Source organism: Carassius gibelio, chromosome B3 (assembly GCF_023724105.1).
Source record: "Carassius gibelio isolate Cgi1373 ecotype wild population from Czech Republic chromosome B3, carGib1.2-hapl.c, whole genome shotgun sequence".
NCBI lineage: Eukaryota > Metazoa > Chordata > Actinopteri > Cypriniformes > Cyprinidae > Carassius > Carassius gibelio.
The window spans coordinates 37,992,992-38,013,630 of record NC_068398.1 but is presented as its reverse complement, the minus strand read 5'-3'; positions in this window follow the sequence as shown (position 1 = coordinate 38,013,630).

The following is a 20,639-nucleotide window of genomic DNA, read 5'->3' as shown; positions in this document are numbered from 1 at the left end:
CTTAAGTTATATTAAATAATACTTGATTATTATAAGCTTATTAGTAATTATAATTATAATAAGATTATTATAGCTTGATTGATGTTAAAACTGCACCATTTTACAAATATATATATGTGTGTGTGTGTGTGTGTGTGTGTATATATATATATATATATATATATATATATATATATATATATATATATATATATATATATATATATATATATATATCAATCAGTCTGGTGGCAAGTAAACTAACATATTCACCAGTCAATGGAGATTCAATTGCCAAAGTGTCAGAGGTTTCGAGACTGACCTACTTTCCATTGCAACTTGTAAAATAATTTCTCAGTTTGGTTCAATAAAGTAATTCTGAGTCTGATTCTGATATTTAAACAGACAGTGTTTCTAATGCTAGTTTTTTTTTTTTTTAGGTTATTTAAAAAAAAAAAACTTTTTCATTAATCTTCTACATCCATGCATCACTTTTATTATGCAATTAGAAACTACTTTTTTTATGTCTTCATCTTAATGCATTGTTTTATTTAAAAAAGGAGCTTTACACACAACCAGAGCTAATGATAATGACACTGTATTGTTATACATTTATGTAGTCTTGATTTGGGTTTGTACAGTGGTTTTAAAAGGGTTGTAATCTAGTTCAAGTAAATATTAGCATAAACTTTTATCAGGTAATTTCACAACAACAAAAATGTGGCTAGTAAAACTGCTGTGTGGTTAGTAACTTGGCTACATTGGCTAGTGAGCAAAAAAGTTAATGTAAAGCCCTGGGCCCGTATTCATAAAGATTCTAAGAATCCTTTCAGAAAACTCTTAATTTAGCTTAAAAACTTTTACGTAGGAGTCTTAGCTTAAGAGCGATTCGGGACCGATCTGAGAGCAACTCTGAGCAAGGAAAAGACAAAAACTTTCATCTTAGTGAGGAGGCGGGGTTAACCCCGTTGCTATGTATGACACAGTCTTTTGAAGACTGTGATTGGTTGATTGTCCAAGAAGGAAAAAAAAAGTGATTTTAAGTCAATTCTAATTGTCACTTTGAATTTACATGCGTAATTTTTCCTATTTGACCATTCTCTCTCTCTCACACACACACACACACACACACACACATTATATGTGTGTATATAAATCCTTTTTTTATTTACCATGCTTTTAATTTCCTATAAGGTATTTGATTGGCTTAGAATGATAAAAATTGTTCCACTCTTTCCAATTACAGTGATTGCTGTCTTATTTAAGTGGTGGTTTGAATGTTGGTTTAAATGTATCAAACATGGAATCAAAACCAAGAATGCGAGAAAGCCAAACAGTGTTTACTGTTAGCCCAGTTAGTGGATGAACACTGGGCCATTATTAAAGGAAAATTTGGGCCTCTTAAAAGTCCTCGTCCGTGCTCCTAAAAAGTTTGACCTTAAGACCTCTTTTAAGGGTTAAGATGCTTTCTGAATTACTTTTTTCTTTATTATGATTTTTTTCTTTAATTTTATGAGTAAATGCCCACATTTCTAAGAATTTTCCTAGAATTGTGTCACTAGGAGCTACTTTTTGCATTAAGAATCTTTATGAATATGGGCCCTGATTGTTAGACTTATAAAACTCACAGGAAGCTCATAAGAAACACAATTATATAATTTATATCATGAAACAAAATGATTTACAACAATACAATTGTGACATTGTTCTTTGAGGAGTAACTACATATTTGTGTTGATCTGAATCTTACAGTTGAATTTGCTGGTTTTGATTAACTTTATTCACTGTAAAAAACTTAAGATAATGTCTATTTTAATCTTTCATCTTTGGATCTTTGACTTACAGACTATGTTGACATGATTTAATGTTCAAAAAACATTGTTTTTTAAAATACTGTACATTATTGTAGGTCCTCTATGCCCCGCCTCTTTCAAAGGCATAATTTTCTACAAAGTCCCTCCATCCAACAAGCCCAGTCTGCTCCATCCAACAAGCCCAGTCTGCTCCATCCAACAAGCCCAGTCTGCTCCACCCAACAAGCCCAGTCTGCTCCACCCAACAAGCCCAGTCTGCTCAGCAACTGAGCCAGTGCATTGTGATTGGCCGAACACGGCAAGCACAGCACCCCTTTCCAAAATCTCAAGCTTCCTCTTTCAAAATAAATGTAAGAATAAGTGAGTAAGTGAGAATATAGCTCCCAGTATTTATACGATTAAAAATGGTCTCAGTCTCATATAGCCTTGTTATTTGTACACGCTGCGACTATACAGATCACAACATGTAAATAGGAAAATGTTTGCATTATTTTGTCACTTTTTGGGATTACTATGCTACCATTATCCATTTACATCCAGTCTTTGTGCTGAGCTAGGCTAGCGGTGGGTGCATCAAATAACACTTACAGAACGCACAGAAATGAAAAAGGTATGTATGGACTTATCTAACTCTGGGGGATACTGTGAATAAGCTAAAGTCCTAAAAAGTCGGAGTGTTCCTTTAATGCCTCATCTGCAGTCATTCTTCAATAAGGTTCATTAGTTAACATTAGTTTATTACATTAGTTAACATATATAAATAATAATGAATAATATTTCCACAGCATTCATTAATCTTAGTTCATGTTAATTTCAGCATTTACTTATGCATTATTAAAATCTCAAGTTGTGTTTGTAAACGTTAATGCACTGTGAACTATCATGAACAATGAATGACTTTGTTTTTATTAACAAAGATTAATAAATTGTGTAATGTATTGTTCACTGTTCATTTGTGTTAATACATTAATGTTAACAAATGACATTTTATTGTAAAGTGTTACCATTAATAATTATTCATCATACTGTTGAACTTGACAATATTGTCTCTCTTGTTATTTCATAAGAGCTTCAAAGAACACGGAGAAAGCCAGAGTCTTGTGGCCTGCATTTATCCTTATGTTCTTTGGCTGAAGAGAAAAAATCTCAATAAACAAAGTAAAAAATAATTTAACTGACTTTTTCTTCCCAAGGTTTCTAAAGATAATACAATATATTGATATTGTGAATTGTTATGGCCACAATAACCATGATATGAGAAATCTAATATCGGGACAGCCCTAGTCATAGCAAAGTCTGAATTATCTCCTCTCCTAGGTTCATGAAACGGTCGTCCATAAAATGCTTTGCTGTTCTCTTGCAAGTAATCTGAAAGATTCCTAAATTCATCTACTTGCAGATGGAAACACAAAAAATCTCCCTGACATGACTGCTTCAACATTAACTGCGGTTAGTGAAACCACACCTTGTTTTTTTGCTTAAACATTTGGGCAGCATTACGCAAATATTTCCACATAGTAGTATATATAAATTACAGCCTATGCTCTCAATGTCAAATGCAGATGTTAATCCATGCATCTATGACCTCAAGGTTAGATTATTGTAATGCTTTATTGGGTGGTTGTTCTGCACGCTTAGTAAACAAACTACAGCTAGTCCATAATGAAGCAGCGAGAGTTCTTACTAGAACCAGGAAGTGTGACCATTTTAGCCCAGTCCTGTCAACACTGCACTGGCTCCCTTTCAAACATCGTATAGATTATATACTAGAACTACACCCTTCTTGTTTATTTCTTCTTAACTCCTAACAGTCACTGACCTTCTTTGTCTGGAGCCATCTTCAATTATACACCATCAATGTTCACACATGATTGGGGGGAGCAAGGTCAGGAAGAGGTAACAACACCAACTATTTTATATATATATATATCAAATATGTAAAAAAATACTCATAAGATTATATTGAAATTTCTCTTTCTGTCTCTCTCTCTCTCTCTCTCTCTCTCGCTCTCTCTCTCTTGCTGCTTCTGGACCTGGGCTGGCTGTGGCATACTGGTCCCTACCATGTAGGGTTTTGATTAGCTGTGGGTGGGTGTGATGTGGGGCCGGGGTCCTTGGGCTTTCGCCCTCCAGCTTGTACTTTTAACCTGGGATTTCTCATCATAAAACAAGCCAAACCCACATAGGGTAAGTGTGGTGTGGGCGGGGTGTTGTGTATTTGTTAACGTTGTTTATTTAACTACATTTCCCAGAATGCAGTGTTATTTTGTAACCGGATGTGTTCTTGAAAAAGGGATATACACGAAACCAGTAAAGAGAGCAGTCACGAAAATCACTACAAGTGTGCAAGTGTGATATTTGTATAAAGGTGCCATGCATTCATTCAAAGACACAACAAAGTGTCGACGAGGATTAAGTTACTCCGCGTGTGTTAAGAGAATGCGGAAGTGAAGCGGCTTGACGGTGAAATCGCTAAAAAAAGAAAACGCGTCCCTGCTGCAAATCCACGTCTCGGCAAAAAGGGGAGGAAAGACAACGACCCAGATAAGTGAATTGATTGTCAACTGACACAGAACGGCACAAAATGGCATCGGTTTTTGGCAACATGGGTCATTTTGATGAAAGTAGTGAGCAGTGGAGCGTTTACACGGAGAGATTTGAGTACTTTGTAGCAGAAAATGATATTACTGAAGAGAAAGTTGTGCCCACTTTTTTTAAGTGTGATGGGTCCAAAGACATTCACTCTACTGCGTAATCTCCTACAACCAGATAAGCCTGGAGAAAAAACGTATGATCAAATAGTGAACACTCTCAAAGCACATTTTTCTCCAAAGCCCTTAGTAATTGCAGAGAGATTTCGGTTCCACCGATGAAATCAGCTAGAAGGAGAAACTGTGACAATGTTGGTGGCAGTGCTAAAAAAACTAACTGAACACTGTGAATTTGGTGATGCATTAAATGACACACTTCGGGACAGATAAGTGTGCGGACTCCGCTGTGAGGGCATATAGAAAAGACTGTTAACTGAAAGCAACCTGACACTACAAAGAGCAATTGAACTGAGTGTGTCAATGGAATTGGCTGCTAAGGAAGCTCAACAACTGAGCTCAAACAGTAAAGTGTATAAAATGGAGACTGAAAATAAAGGCCCGTGTTTTCGTTGTGGTAAGACTGGGCACTCACCTGTCACATGCTGGTACAAGGATATGGAGTTCCGCAGCTGTAAAAAAAAAAAAAAAGGACACATCGTGCATGCATGTAGAAATAAGGCAGAAAAAGGAAAATTCCAGCAGAAAATAACATTCAGAAGGAAACAAAAGAAACACGTATTCACTGTTGACCAAGAAAACACTCAGGTCACAGACACATCTGTTGATGAACTTCCTTTCCTTTGCATGTGCTCACTGTCGCAGGGGAAACCAAGGCATACAAAGTCCAGCTCTGCTGGAAGGACAACCAGTGAAGATGGAGATTGACACTGGTGCTGCGGTGTCGCCTGAAATACAGAGCCACCTGCCACTCAAGCCACCTGATGTAACCCTTAAAACTTACACTGGCGAATCGGTGACCATGAAAGGCTTCACCCAGGTAACAGTCGAACTAAACAAACAAACAAAAAAGCTACCATTGTATGTGGTTTTGGGTGATTATCCCTCACTGATGACACAGAAAACACTGGATTTAGAGGGTGTCCTTCAGAAACACAGTGAAGTTTTCAAACAGGAGCTAGGCAGCATGGAAGGAATCGATGTGAAATTGACTGTTGAGCCAGAATGCCAGTAAAAATTCTTAAAGGCCCGGCCCCTGCCTTATGCACTCAAACCCAAGGTAGAGGTAAATCAATCTTAATCAGGCATATCTGCAAATGCATGTTGAGGAACAGTCCAGAGAACTTCTCACTATCAACACACACAAAGGTCTATTTCGTTATAAGCGTTTGCCATTTGGAATTACTTCGGCTCCATCCCTGTTTCAGCGAGCGATGGACCAGATCCTGGCAGGGCTTCCGGGAGTAGTGTGTTACTTAGATGACATTCTTGTGACCGGCACTGATGATGAGTCACACTTGCAGCATCTGTACGCTACCCTTAACAGACTAAAAGAGTATGGATTAAGAGTGCGGAAGGATAAATGTGAATTCTTTCAGTCTGCAGTCGAGAACCTGGGCCATGTCATTGATGCCTCTGGTCTACATATGTCCCCATCAAAGGTTAGAGCCATAGTGGATGCTCCAGAGCCTAAAAATGTCAGCCAGCTACGTTCTTTCCTCGGTTTGCTTAATTATTACGGGCGGTTCATTCCAAACATTGCTACACTGCTGAAACCTCTACACAAATTGTTGTGTCATGATAATGCTTGGAGGTGGACCACTGAATGTCAAGAGACATTCAAAAGAGCAAAAGAGACTCTGTTAAAATCAAAGGCCCTCACCCATATTGATCCTGCTCTTCCGATTCAGCTGGCCTGTGACGCTTCCCCATATGGTGTGGGAGTGGTCTCGTCCCACATTATGCCAAACGGTCAAGAGAAGCCGATCGCATTTGCTTCAAGGAGTTTAAGCAAAGCCGAAGCAAACTATGCTCAGATTGAACGTGAAGCATTGAGCATTGTGTTTGGAGTGCACAAATTTTATCAGTATATTTCTGGAAGGAAATTTACACTGCTGACTGATCATCGCCCGCTCACTGCGATTTTTGGCCCTTACCATGGCATTCCCTCTCTTGCTGCTAGTAGGATGCAAAGATGGGCGTTGTTATTATCAGCTCACACCTACAACATCAAGTACCGCAAGTCAGAATTGCACGGTAATGCGGACGGACTATCCAGATTGCCTCTGGCTGACTCCGTGAAAGAGACAAAAGGGGCTGAAATTTTCTACTTCAGTCAAGTGGAAAGGATCCCCGTGACAGCTGCACAAGTGCGTAAAGGAACGGGAAATGACCCTGTTCTTTCCAAGGTCATGGAATTTGTCAAGATGAGAATGATGACACGGAGCTCAAACCATACACCTCTCGACGTCATGAACTTTCAGTGCAGTCAGGCTGTTTGTTGTGGGGAAGGAGAGTGATAATTCCACCAGCTCTGCATAATTCAGTGCTGAAACAGCTACATGCGGGACACTGTGGAATGGTTCGAATGAAAGAGATTGCCAGGAGTTACTTCTGGTGGCCAGGAGCGGACGACCAAATTGAGGAAAAGGCAAGAACATGTACATCATGTCAGAGCATACGAAATGTACCACAACTGGCACCGCTGCACCCGTGGGAATATCCTGAGAAACAATGGCATTGCATTCATGCTGATTTTGCCAGCCCAGTCGAGGACAAAATGCTATTGGTCGTCATTGATGCACACAGTAAGTGGCCTGAAGTGGCTATAATGAAATCTACCCTAGCAGACAAGACCATTGAGAAGTTGGGAGAAATTTTCAGTAGCTTTGGAACACCTGTGCAGTTTGTCTCAGACAATGGACCCCAATTTATATCGCATGAGATGGCCACATTTCTACTAGCAAATGGAGTACAGCATATCAAGTCAGCACCCTACCATCCTTCCACAAATGGGCTAGCAGAAAGGTTTGTCCAAACCATGAAACATGCTTTGAAAGCTTAGATTGGGCAAGGCACATTTCATCAACGCCTTCATAACTTCTTTTGTGCTATCGTAGTACGCCACACGCAACTACCAAAGTGTTGCCAGCTTATCTGTTGTTCAGTCGAGAGCTCAGGGCAAGCTTTGAGCTGCCTAAACCAGCAACCCTCAAAGAAACTGTCCTACAAAAAAAAAAAAAAAATCAGGTTCAGAGACGGAAACAGCAAGCCAAAGACAGAACCTTTTCGATAGGCTCACCCGTGCTGGCTCGGAATTATGGCATCGGTTCAAAATGGTTCAAAATGGGTTCCAGCTACTGTGGAGAACCAGACTGGTCCTGTGTCATATAAGGTTAAAACTGCTGGAAACCTTCTATGGAGGAGACATATTGCTCAGTTGCTGAGTGGTGCTAGTATAGCCACAGACCTTAATGGAGGTACTGATGCCCCTGATCAAGTAGACGTCAGCTCACCAGCTTCTGTGACCTTCACCACAGAGTTTACCAAGACCCCAAATTCTCCATGTACTAAGGAACCATCATCACCTGTTGTTTCAACAGAAAGTCAGAACCAAGCAGGTCACCGATATCCAGTTAGGGAGTGGCGCCCACCTCAGCGTTTCTTGGATTACATTTAGTTATGGGCTACCCTTGTTGTTTGGGGCAGAATAGTCCCCTAAGGGTAAGCTAGGGTTTGAGGTAGTCTACCCTCATTCCCAGGGAATTAGTGGTGTTCATAAATAAGGCATTTAACAAAGACTGAATGTTTCAAGAATATATATATATATATATATATATATATATATATATATATATATATATATATATAAAGAAAATCGTTCACAGATTGTTACAGTAAAACTGAATTGAATACCTGCATTCTGTAAGTGATGTTAACCATTATTTATGTTGACCATATGAGTAAGAGGGGAGGAAATGTTGTGTATTTGTTAACGTTGTTTATTTAACTACATTTCCCAGAATGCAGTGTTATTTTGTAACCGGATGTGTTCTTGAAAAAAGGATATACACGAAACCAATAAAGAGAGCAGTCATGAAAATCACTACAAGTGTGCAAGTGTGATATTTGTATAAAGGTGCAGTGCATTCATTCAAAGACACAACACGGGACAGCTTTGTACTGGGCTGGCTCCATGTTGCACGCCACACTTTTTTAAATGCATTACACACTAGTTGACAAACATATCATGAGTATAACAATGAAAGCAGCCATATTTATATATATATAAAAAAAACACATAGGGTAAGTGTGGTGTGGGCATGGCAGCTTGGGCTTTGTACTGGGCTGCTCCATGTTACACGCCATACTTTTTTAAATGCATTAAACATTAGTTGACAAAAATATTAGTATAACAATGAAAGCAGCCATATTTATAAAAAAAAAAACAGAAAAAACACACAAGACAGGGTTAACGTGGCATTTCTGGGACGACTGGGAATGAGTTTGGACTTGGTGACCCTGGGCCCCGAAGAACCTCACCTAGATAACCCCTTGCAACTAGACGCTGGCGGGGGTCTATCATATGCCATGGCCATGAGGGATGTCAGAGGCAGCTTTACAATACCTTATCATTAATAGTTGTATCGATAAAATTATTATTATTATTATTATTATTATTATTATTGCAACTACTACTATTATCATTACTTTCAATGGCTGTGTCAACATTATTATTATTATTATTACTACTACTACTACTACTATTTTATTTGTCCTTTTCCTGATTCTTTAACCTCCACCTTTGTTATTTGTGAAAAGAAAGAAAGAAAAAAAAAAATATATATATATATATTATATATATATATATATATATATATATATATAATTTTTTTTCTTTCTTTCTTTTTCTTTTTGAATATTACTGATGAACTGATCAAAAAGTAGGCTACTGTTCAGATGTGTTTTACAACTATATAGTATTGTAATATAGTAATAATTTTTTACTTTCTCCTTTTTTATTGTTGGTTTCCTCATTTCTGATTATTTGGAATGAGGATAAAAAGAAACAAAAACATGTAAATAAGTTCAAACATCAATTCAATATCTACTATTTCCTGAATATTACTGATGAACTGATCAAAAAATAGGTTACTGTTCACATGCCTATTTCTACTATATAGTATAGTTGTTGTTTTTTTTTTTTTGTCTTTTTATCCTCATTCCAAATGATCAGAAAATAGGAAACTATCAATAAAAAAGGGGAAAGTACTAAATGATAACTATATGACAATACTATATTGTTGTAAAACACATCTGCACAGTAGCCTACTTTTTGATAAGTTTTTTTTTTTAATCCTCATTCTAAATGATCAGGAAAAGAGGTAGTAGTAGTATGGTAAATTATTGCTATATTACTGTGCCATAGTAAAATGCATGGTTTTTTTTTCATCAATTGACCCAATCTGCCCAATCAGGTATCTAGGTGACAAAGTTTATAGTTCTTTAGAGTATGGTACCTCTCATTGCATGGCACAGCACACAGACCTACCCCACACTGACTGCACCTGTACTTTGTCTGCCGGCGGCCCTTAGAGCGTGTGCGATCAGAACAAACGACGCAATCTGGCCGATCATCAGCAACGTGGAGCCAGTGGCACTCAGTGAGCCTCTGTGGCATTTCCCCTGACTCCACTGAAGGCTTTCCTGGTTTTTTGCCTTCCCTTCTGGAATAGCCCTCAAGCAAATCAGTAATAATATCCTGGACGAAGGCCTTCAGAATCGCATTGAAGATTCGATTGTACCATTTCCTAGAACTGTGTGGAAAGAGGTAGTTTTTCATCCTCTGATCAGCGGTGTCTACACCTCCCATGAAGGTGGTTGTACCTGTCAATGCACACAGGTCTTTTTATCTCACAAAAACTAGTTTCGCTTTGCTTTAACCTGATACGTTTCTGAACACATGAGTTTCCTTGAAGAGACGAGAGCATAGTGAGACGCTTTGTGTCATGACATGCACATACTAACAGTTTTAAATGTCTCATGAACACTGGGTCATCTCCTTTGCTCAAAGGCAACTCAGTTTGTCTCAGGTACCTAGGCATACCACGCCTTTTGCAGTTCACTGTCCCACACATACCAGTGTCATTATTTGCCAGCTCGTTTGCTATGGCTGGTGATGTGTAGTAACTATCAATGTACGCCACATGCCCTTTTCCTGTGTATTGGGCCATCAGCTGACGTACTATTAGATGGGTGGCACCTAAATCAGCATCAACACCGGGGCCAGTGTACATGGACCACTGCAAAACATAACCTGAGCTGGCCACTTTTTCCCTTGAATACTATGGTCATTTCATCCAGAGAAAGCTCCTTGAGTGGACCATAAACAGCTGAGAAAAGAGGAATTATCTGTTCAATTACTGGACGCACCTTGAACAGCCTGTCATGACCTGGTTGACCCCTGCCCACATAATCATCATTGTTTGCGAAATGTAGGAAAGACAGAATGATCTTAAATCTGTTCCTAGACATTACTTTGCCAAACCCAGGTGTGTAAGTTGGCCAAAATTCTGCCCAGTAATCCTCAATTTCTTCCTACTCTACCAGCCCCATACACAAATGCAGTGTTCATCAAAACATTTGATCCAGTCCTGATACACTTCTTCATTTCTCAAAAAAACCCCGTCACCACTGTCATCGCTATTTCCTGCACTATTTAGAGCCAGATCACCCCTGCTGCCTCATCCAGGTCTCCCTGCTCTCACATGCACAGCATGGCCATGTCTGCCCCGGCCACTCCAACCTCTTTGGGGTGCTGTATCCAAAGAACTAGTGTTACTTCCAGCCCTATTTCTCCCTATGCCTCTAGCAACAGCTCTCCTACTATGACCACGTTCACCCCGGCCACTACCATCCTCGTTGGGCATAGAGTCGAAATTATAATTTATGCTTCGTGAACACTCGTGCCTTGCACAAATCCTACCTGTCCGATCGCTACCATTTTTTTTACTTAAATGGGGTGTCATCTCATTTATCATCAGTAAAATATGGAGTGCCACAAGGATCCGTCCTAGGTCCCCTTCTATTTTCAATATACATGTTGCCTCTTGGTAATATTATTAGAAAATACGGAATTAGCTTCCACTGTTATGCTGATGATACTCAGCTATATATCTCAACGAGACCAGATGAAACTTCTCAATTATCTAAGCTAACAGAGTGTGTTAAAAATGTAAAAGATAGACAAATAATTTTCTCCAATTAAATTCGGATAAGACAGAGATATTAATTATTGGACCAAAAAACACTACACAGAATCTTGTAGATTACAATTTGCAACTAGACTGATGTACTGTTACTTCCTCTACAGTCAGAAATCTGGGTGTCATATTAGACCGCAATTTGTCTTTTGAAAATCATATTTCCAATGTTACAAAAACGGCATTCTACCATCTTACAAACATTGCCAAGTTACGAAACATGTTATCTGTTTCTGATGCAGAAAAGCTAGTTCATGCATTCATGACCTCTAGACTGGACTATTGAAATGCACTTCTAGGTGGTTGTACTGCTTCGTCAATAAATAAGCTACAGGTACTCCAAAATGCAGCAGCTAGAGTCCTTACCAGGTCAAGAAAATATGATCATATTACCCAAATTTTAGTCTCTGCACTGGCTACCTATTAAGTTCCGTATCAGTTACAAATTATCATTACTTACCTATAAGGCCCTAAATGGTTTACCTCCTGCATACCTAACTAGCCTTCTACCACGCTACAACCCATCACGCACCCTAAAGTCACAAAACGCTGGACTTTTGGTATTTCCTAGGATAGCAAAGTCCACTAAAGGAGGTAGAGCTTTCGCACATTTGGCTCCCAAACTCTGGAATAGCCTTCCTGATAATGTTCGGAGTTCAGACACACTCTCTCTGTTTAAATCTAGATTAAGAACGCATCTCTTTCGCCAAGCATTCGAATAATGTATCTCTTAAGTTGTGAGTGTAGTTACATCTGATAAAATGTGCATCTTTATTCATTAGCTTGGGTAAAACAATTGATAGTTTGTTGGATCAGCAGCTATGCTAATGATGTCTCTATTTTGTTTCTATGTTTTGCCGTAACTAGGATTTACACAAGCTCCAGTTTGGATCCAGAACACCTGAGAAGAGATGATGCTGACCCTTAGAGGACCTCAGATGATGCTAACCCTGAATCAACAAACAGAACTAACAAATATCGCTACAAGTGTGACTGCATCATATAACAATTAATTAATAAATAATATTAATAATGTTCATCGTCTAGCTGACTACGTCTTGTATTAATTTTTCCTAAAAATCCTGTCAAATGTGCACAAACTGACAGTCACCACCATAAGCATCTACTAAATATTGTAGAAACATAATTTTCTGTAAAGTTGCTTTGTAACGATTCGTATTGTAAAAAGCGCTATACAAATAAACTTGAATTGCACAGCGGCACCATTGCGCTGCAAAGATGTTCCGCGTGAAACGCGATCATCAGATGGCCGATCGTCAAAAGGAAAATATTCCCCTTCAGAGTCAGAAAGGGTGAATAACATTTGCAGCACATCCTCACGGTACACGTTTTTATTGGCTATTTGGCCATTTTTTTCTCACAAATCTCACAATTTCCTCAGACGCTCTGAACTGAACTGCTGAAGATAAACCGGAACCGGGAACACTTCCCAAAACACCCGATTAACTTGCTACATCATCAGAAGAATGGCATCTACGCTAATATTAGTCTGTTTCTCTCTTATTCCGAGGTCACTGTAGCCACCAAATCCAGTCTGTATCCAGATCAGAGGGTCACTGCAGTCACCCTGATCCAGTACGTATCCAGACCAGATGGTGGATCAGCACCTAGAAAGGACCTCTACAGCCCTGAAAGACAGCGGAGACCAGGACAACTATAGCCCCGGATACAGATCCCCTGTAAAGACCTTGTCTCAGAGGACCACCAGGACAAGACCACAGGAAACAGATTATTCTTCTGCACAATCTGACTTTGCTGCAGGCTGGAATTAAACTACTGGTTTCGTCTGGTCAAAGGAGAACTGGCCCCCCAACTGAGCCTTGTTTCTCCTAAGGTTTTTTTCTCCATTCTGTGGAGATGACGTCACTGCATTCAATGATGAACTGCCTTTAACTGTCATTTTACATTATTGACACACTGTTTTCCTAATGAATGTTGTTCAGTTTCTTTGCAAAAAATGTATTTTGTTTAAAGCGCTATATAAATAAAGGTGATTTTACATTACATTTATTCATTTAGCAGATGCTTTTATCCAAAGCGACGTACAGATGAAGACAGTGGAAGCAATCAAAAAAAACACAAAAAGAGCAATGACAAGTCTCAGTTAGGTTAACACAGTACACGTAGCATGGGATTTTAACTAATATAATAAATAAAAAGAAAACAGATAGAATAAAAAAAATAAAAGAATAGAGTAAGCTAGTTAGAGGTCTTTACACATACACGCACACATACATATACAATTGCATAATAAATGAAAAGAAAATAGAATACAAAAAGATTAGAAAGGTAGTTAGATTTTTTAAAGAATAAAATTAGAATAGTGAGTGTTAAAGTTAGAGGGTCAAATAAAGATGGAAGAGATGTGTTTTAAGCCGATTCTTGAAGATGGCTAAGGACTCAGCTGTTCGGATTGAGTTGGAGAGTTCATTCCACCAGAAGGGAACATTTAATTTAAAAGTCTGTAAAAGTGACTTTGTGCTTCTTTGGGATGGCACAATCAAGCGACGTTCACTTGCAGAACGCAAGCTTCTAGAGGGCACATAAGTCTGAAGTAACAAATTTAGGTAAATGGGTGCAGAGCCAGTGGTAGTTTTGTAGGCAAACATCAATGCCTTGAATTTTATGCGAGCAGCTATTGGAAGCCAGTGCAAATTGATAAACAGAGGTGTGACGTGTATTCTTTTTGGCCCATTAAAAATTAATCTTGCTGCCGCATGATTTTACTTGACATAGTGACATAGAGATGTGGGGGTGTGTTTGAATGAGCCTTTTTGGGGGGTATGGCAGAGTGTTTAACTTTTATAAAGAATTTATCTTTGGATTTGAGACTTTAGTCTTTGCAACTTTACAGATCTTCTTCATGCACCAAGAGCTTGTAACACTCCAAAAAAAAAGGAAAGATGTAAATGTTAGAATAGAAACATTAAATGACCGACAGCTATGTTATCCAGTGATATTTTTCAAATATGGCCACTTTGACAGCGAGAGAAAGATGTGTAAATTGTCTGCATTTAGAATGGAATGTCCGCCCACTGCATGCCACAAGACGCTGAGCGACACAGTAAAGCAGGTCGTTCTTCACTATAAAGTGTGGCGTTGGGTGGGGTGCTGGCTGAAGCTCAAGGCGGTTGAACCCTGGCCAGTCCCTTCCGAGGAGGACCGGAACTGGTAGATCCCTGACGAGCCCGACGTCTATTGGGGAGCGGGGTGCTTCAGTGGGGCTGGAAACCGGAAACCGCCGGCCTGCTCACTGGTCTCGTGTGCCGCTCCTGGACCACCTTTCAGGGAAATGGCGGTGCTCGCACCCCTACCTCCTGGTGTTGGGTGGCCTCCGCCAGCTCTATGGCCTCGACCAGTTTGTCTATGTTGGTCGGGTTCCGCAGGCGGGGAAGGGCATGCAGGAGGTGGTCGACCGCAACCAGCAACCAGTGTTGGGCCAAACGGGAGAGGCTAGCAGCTTGAGGCCAGCTGCCGCGGGTTGAAGGTCCACTCGTTGAATAGCTGGGCGGCGCTGATTGGAGACAGCCCCATAAGTATGTCCTCATAGGATGTGCTTTGTTCTGGGGGAAGCACGAAGTACGTGTAGTAGGTACCGGACTTCTGCATCAGCCAACAGATAAGTGTTCCCAGCAGTCTGTGAAATGGTGGAATAAAGACAGGACAAAAACGTGCGTGTGACCAGCTCTCTTCTAGCTGGGTTATATATTTTCCAAAAAACCTCACATTAGAACAAACAAATGTCAAAATATGCATTTTGTAACAATAAATTGATTATTGATGTAAATGTTCACTGTTTCAGTCTTTTTCTTGTGAATACACAGCATTTCAATGAAGATCTGTCCAACAGCCAATTGCTGTGTTACTCATTTAGATATTTACATACTTTTCGGTGTCACATGACTCTGGCTTCCCCCTCGATTCAATTGTATCAATTACATTTACAAACATCACATTCTCTGAATGTTTTACCCATTTTAGATCACTCACATGCATTTTTAGAGTAAAGTAAACATTTAGAGGAACTGATCCCTTACGAAAGGAAAATATATTTACCAATATATTTCTTAAAATATATTGTGATATATTGTAATATATTATTTTCCCTTTTTATTTCTAATATTTTATATATTTGAATACATTTAATAATATATTGATGACACATATATTATATATTACAAAATATACAAATGATTGCCGCTTTCAATATATTGCAATATATTGGAAAAAATAAATATATATAATAATATATGCCTAATATATTTTTGTTTCATAAGGGATATAAGAACATATTCAAACATCTTCACCTTCAGTAACCACTTTCACAAGGCCTAAATATCCTCCTTCTATCTATCCCTCGCGGGTGAAGATCGGAAATTAATTTCAGTATTAAACATTGAAAATTTTATCAAAATGAATCGAATTCCAACATTTGATAAGCACTAACATGCTATCTTCCAACATCCATACAGAATGAACCATAAAACTATCAACTAACCTGTGAAATGGTGGAATAAAGACAGGACAAATACGTGCATGTGATTATCTCTCGTCTTGCTGGGTTATGACCAGCAGCCCGGCAGACGCGTTGCAACACACTGCACTTTCATAGCGCCCTCTGTTGGTTTAGCGGAACCACCAATCCCTTCATACATTTACACATACATAACCAATATTAGCTTCATCAATTGTGAAGAACCAAAAACTGGGGCATCACATACACTCGCTGAGCCTCTCCCGTGAGCAGTGGGGCAACAATGCATGCCCATTCCTCCTTGGACGATTCCTCCCGCCTGGCCACGGTCTCGAACATCTGAAGATTTTTACGTCATCGTGCACTGTCATCCGGGGTAGTAGCTGCGTTGCCTGGACAGAGGGGTCAGGAAGTGAAGTTCGTGGGGCCGTTGCGAGATGAAGCGCTACCAGCTCATATTCCGTTTCCCATTGCCGGGAGGCCATGTGCTCCATAATTTGCTGCTGGCGGATGCTCACCTTGGTGAGGTGCTTCAACAGCTCAACAGTCATCCTTGGGGAGGAGCGCCACCTGGGGAACCGGGGAAGATGCGTGAGGCAAGGAAGGAGCGTGGAGAAAAAAACAAAAAAAAACAAACCAGCCCAACAGTAGAAACGCCGTGTGGGGAGGGGTCGTCAGTGTCCTCTTCACTGTCCTACCCACATTCTCAGTGTGGCGGTGTGAAGAAGGACACGACTCGAGGATGAAGGTAGGTTCCTCGAAGGATGGATTTTATGGAAAGGAAGTAGCGTTGCTGTGAGGCGGCTTGGTGCTCTGCGTCGTTGTAGTGGTGCGCTGGGGCTGACAGTCACACGCTGCTCTCTGTAGGCACAACGAAAGAAAGGGTTAGTCGAGTTTTGCAGAAACATCTCTCACCTCTGTGTTCGCTTGCTGGGTTTAAGTAAGCAGCGCTTGATTTTATGGGGTGCAGGTGTGACACTTATGAAATGTTTTTGAGCTTTTTTTTTATACAATTAAACTTGAATCGAAATGTTGGAGTTATAGAGAGAGAAAGTCAAATAGACTCTTCATGTTACTGACGTCTAATTCCAAACTCCAAATGTGTGTGTGTATGTGTATATATATATATATATATATATATATATATATATATATATATATATATATATTGTCACGGGCTGAAGAATCACACGACAGGGTTTAGTGAAAGGTGAAGCCCCGGAGGGTGTATTTATTAAATGGTGCTCGGTGTAGTGCTGAATCCTGTAGTGCCTGGTGCTCGTCCTCGGTGCCACGTGATCCTGTTTGCCGGCCGGCTGAGTGCAAGGGAACTTGGTGTCCGGTGCTCGGGTGGCGGGCTGGTCGATCCGCAGCTGTCTAGAGGGACAAGAGACACAACGTTAGTTTCAGTCATCTGAAGATCCTCTCTCCTCTGTGTCACCCTCAGCCCCAGCGTTTATAGTCCTCTCCTCATCCGCTTCAGTTGGGACCAATCAGCCCACTGTGATTGCGTGCAGGTGAATCTCCCTCGTTGCCAGGGCGACGCTGATAGGTTCCCAGGACACGGCTCACACTCCCCCCCCCCTAAGCGTCGCTCTGGTTCCTCGGGCGAGGGGGGAGGCAGGGGCTGGTGGAGGAAGAGTACCTGACAGACCTGCGAAAGCTGTCCACAGGCGGGAGAGTCCGTCCGCATTGGCGTTGGCGGTTCCAGCTCGATGTCGCACGTCAAAGTGGAAGTCCTGGAGCGCTAGGAACCACCGCGTTACCCGGGCATTGGTGTCCTTAGCCCGGGCCATCCACTGCAACGGGGCATGATCGGTGAAGAGGGTGAATTTCCGTCCCAGTAGGTAATATTTCAGCTCCAGGACTGCCCACTTGACGGCCAGCGCCTCCTTCTCCACTGCCATGTATCGTTGCTCGGTGGTGGACAGCTTTCGGCTGATGTAGACCACCGGGTGCTCCACACCGTCTTGCACCTGGGACAGGACGGCTCCCAACCCGGTGTCGGATGTGTCCGTCTGCAATAAGAAGGGACAGTTAAAGTCGGGAGCGCGCAACAGTGGCTCAGACGTGAGCGCCGCCTTTATCCTTCTGAATGCCTCCTCTTCCGGGGTTCCCCACTTTACCTTCTCCGGCTGTCCCTTCTTAGTGAGGTCTGTCAGGGCCGTCGCTAGGGAGGAGAATTTGGGTATAAAACATCGATAATACCCCGCCAACCCCAAGAAGGCCCGTACCTGTTTCTTGGTGGAGGGCCTCGGGGCCGAGAGAATGGCTGTCACTTTTCCCTGTTGCGGACGGATTAGGCCCCGGCCCACCTGGAAACCGAGGTACTGTGCTTCAGGTAGGGCGAGGTGACATTTCTTGGGGTTGGCGGTGAGCCCTGCCCGCCGTAGCTCAAGAAGCACCCTCCGGAGCCGCTCCAGATGGTCCTCCCAGGTCTCCGAGTGGATGACCACATCGTCTATGTAGGCCGCGGCGTAGGCTTGATGGGGTCTCAGCACAATGTCCATCATCCTCTGGAAGGTAGCCGGAGCCCCGTGTAGCCCGAAGGGGAGAACCCGGTACTGCCAGTGGCCAGTAGGGGTGGAGAAGGCGGTCTTTGGTTTGGCGGTCTCTGTTAACGGTACCTGCCAATAGCCCTTGGTGAGATCGAGTGTGGATATGAACCGGGCTCTCCCCAGCCGCTCCAGCAGCTCATCCACATGGGGCATCGGGTATCCGTCGAACTCGGAGACCTCGTTTAGGCGGCGGAAGTCGTTACAGAACCGGAGGGTGCCGTCCGGTTTTGGGACCATGACTATGGGACTGGACCAGGGACTGCGGGAGGGCTCGATGACCCCTAGCTTCAGCATCTCTTGCACCCCTTCTTCCACCGCGTGTCGCCGGGCCTCCGGAATTCGATAGGGCCTCTGCCGCACAACGGTCCCTTGTGGTGTGCGGACATCATGCTGCAGTAGGTTGGTCCGCCCGGGCCGTGGGGAGAACACATCGGAGAACTGACAGACCAAATGTTGAAGCTCTGTCTTCTGGGCGGCCGACAGGTGGGGGCTGACGTCAACAACCACGGGTGAGGAGGCGGCTAGGGCCACAAGCTGAGTCCCCGTCCCCTCCCAGCGTTTCAGGAGATTGATGTGGTACAGTTGGCTTTCCTTCCGACGCCCCGGCTGGCGTACTCTGTAAGTCACGGGCCCCACCTTCTCCGCGACGACGTATGGGCCTTGCCACTTGGCGAGGAATTTACATGCCGCTGTGGGGACGAGGACTAGAACGTAGTCCCCTGGCTGGAATTCCCGTGGTTGGGCCGCCCGGTCGTATCGTCGACGTTGAGCTTCTTGGGCGGCCGCCAGGTGCTCCCGGACGCGGGGCATGACACGGTCTATCCTCTCCCTCATCTCCCTCACGTGCTCGATCGTGGTTCGATGGGCGGTCGGCTGCTGCTCCCAGGCCTCTCGGGCGACATCGAGCAGGCCACGGGGCTGCCGCCCAAACAGGAGCTCGAATGGTGTGAATCCAGTGGAGGCCTGGGGGACTTCCCGGATGCCGAAGAGGACGTACGGCAGCATTTGATCCCAATCCCGTCGGTCGTCCGCAGCCACGCGGCGGAGCATCTGCTTCAAGGTTTTGTTGAACCTCTCGACCAGCCCATCGGTCTGCGGGTGGTACACGGTGGTCCGAAGCTGCTTGACCTTTAGGAGGTGGCAGAGGTCAGCCATCGTCCGGGACATGAATGGGGTGCCCTGGTCGGTCAGTATCTCCCGGGGTATGCCGACCCGGCTGCACAGCAGGAAGAGATCCTGGGCGATGGCCTTGGACGTGGCTTTGCACAGTGGAATGGCTTCGGGGTACCGGGTCGCATAATCCACGATGACGAGGATGTGTTCGTGTCCCCGGGCGGACTTCGGCAGCGGCCCTACGAGGTCCATTCCTATTCGCTCAAAGGGCACCTCAATGATGGGCAGCGGGATAAGCAGAGCTGGGGGAGGAGCTTGGGGGGACGTCCGTTGACGAGTACCTGACAGTACCTGACAGACCTGCGAAAGCTGTCCACAGGCGGGAGAGTCCGTCCGCATTGGCGTTGGCGGTTCCAGCTCGATGTCGCACGTCAAAGTGGAAGTCCTGGAGCGCTAGGAACCACCGCGTTACCCGGGCATTGGTGTCCTTAGCCCGGGCCATCCACTGCAACGGGGCATGATCGGTGAAGAGGGTGAATTTCCGTCCCAGTAGGTAATATTTCAGCTCCAGGACTGCCCACTTGACGGCCAGCGCCTCCTTCTCCACTGCCATGTATCGTTGCTCGGTGGTGGACAGCTTTCGGCTGATGTAGACCACCGGGTGCTCCACACCGTCTTGCACCTGGGACAGGACGGCTCCCAACCCGGTGTCGGATGCGTCCGTCTGCAATAAGAAGGGACAGTTAAAGTCCCTGTCCCTTCTTAGTGAGGTCTGTCAGGGCCGTCGCTAGGGAGGAGAATTTGGGTATAAAACATCGATAATACCCCGCCAACCCCAAGAAGGCCCGTACCTGTTTCTTGGTGGAGGG